We start from the raw sequence: 1,499 nt of genomic DNA on the forward strand, positions 1-1,499 counted from the left end.
GATGGCAGCAGTGAGGAGACCATGCGTGTCCTGGGAGACCCATGGCAGCAGTTGTATGAGTCTGTGTCTCCCAGGTAGGCATGTATAAGTATAAATATAAAGATAAGCTCTTATTTGTCCCCTCTCCCTCTTCTGTGCTGCTTGTTGCCATCCTGTCATATTTCCACATGGGAGGGTGAAAGGAAGAGATGAGCAAGTCATCACCGACTTGTGATCAGACCCACATCCAACAGCTTCTGGATCTTCTGCGCTATTACAGGGTTCTTTAAGTGTTCGCTGAGCGCTTGGGGGGTCCTTCTGCATCCGCTCCAGGATGAGCTGAATGGCTGGGTCACTCATTATCTGCTGCACCTCAGGGTCAGCCATGGCCTGTCACTTCACATCCTCAGGGTTGTCGCGCCTGTTGTACTGAGCTATCACACAGTTCTGGTAACGGTCAGCAGCCTCCTTACAGCTGGAGTCCAGGTCCAGTGCCTTCTGGTACATATCCATGGCCTTTGAGTAATCCTTCATGGTCTCCAGTGCAGTGGCTTTCTGGGTGTAACCCTTGATGAAGGTTGGCTCCAGCTGGACGCACTATTCACAGTCATTGAGCTCCATCTGGAATTCCAGGAGCTTGGTATAACAGGCAGCTCAATTTCTGTATAGTTTGGCATCTCGTGAGTTCCATTTAATGGCTTTTGTGTAGTGCTTCATGGCCTGAGGACAGTCTCCTTTCTGAAAACACTTATTGCCCTTGTTCTTTTCCTCCAAAGCCAGGTCAGGGTTGATGTAGCCACTGCTCTTTCTCCTTCGGGATTTTCTCTGACTGCTGGCATTTCTTCAGCACATCTGGCATTTGGTGTTTTGTGAAAAACTTATTGTACAAATGGATGACATCCTTATGCTTTTCCTCTTTGAAGTAAGAATTGCCAATTCGAGCATAAACTTTGTCAATCTCTTGATAGTCTTCTTGGCTTTCTCTTCCTACTTAAACGGCTTTCTCACAAAGCTCCAAGCATTTATTATAGTCACCCTTTTCAATGTATACTGCTGCTTGATCAGTAATATATGTCATGGTGGGGTCCAGTTCCTTGGATCGGTTGTAATGCTTTAGAACTGTGTCAAAGTCTTTCTTTTTGTAGGCATCACTCCCCAGCTCTTTTTCTTTTAGTGCCTGCTGGTCCTGAATTTCTGGGATCTTTTTTTTTTCTTTCAGTGCATAATATCCTTCAAAAGTGATAAGCTCACAGGTTAATGCATATATATAATTGACATGAATAGAAATACCACTACAAAGTAGCAATGATCATTTTCATGACATATACATGACCATAATGACAAAAGAATCTGATGTTAAAGTCTGAACTAACTTTATTTTGACTTGATGGAAGACTCATTCACTGTATATTTGATTTACTAAAAACATTTGAATATTTCAAATTTGTTTACATTCAGCTTTTTAAAAGATATGGATGTTTTAGCTTAATTACTTAAGGCTTCTTAGTATTGGATTCCCC

The 1,499-nt window shown here is 42.6% G+C and overlaps 1 pseudogene; it reads right to left on the bottom strand.

Annotated features, from left to right (window-relative positions):
• Positions 1-200: 200 nt before the first annotated feature.
• The window catches only part of LOC101587699, a 15,590-nt pseudogene continuing 14,291 nt past the window's right edge, over positions 201-1,499 (bottom strand).

This window comes from Octodon degus, unplaced genomic scaffold, assembly GCF_000260255.1.
Source record: "Octodon degus isolate 3935 unplaced genomic scaffold, OctDeg1.0 scaffold00419, whole genome shotgun sequence".
Classification (NCBI taxonomy): Eukaryota; Metazoa; Chordata; class Mammalia; order Rodentia; family Octodontidae; genus Octodon; species Octodon degus.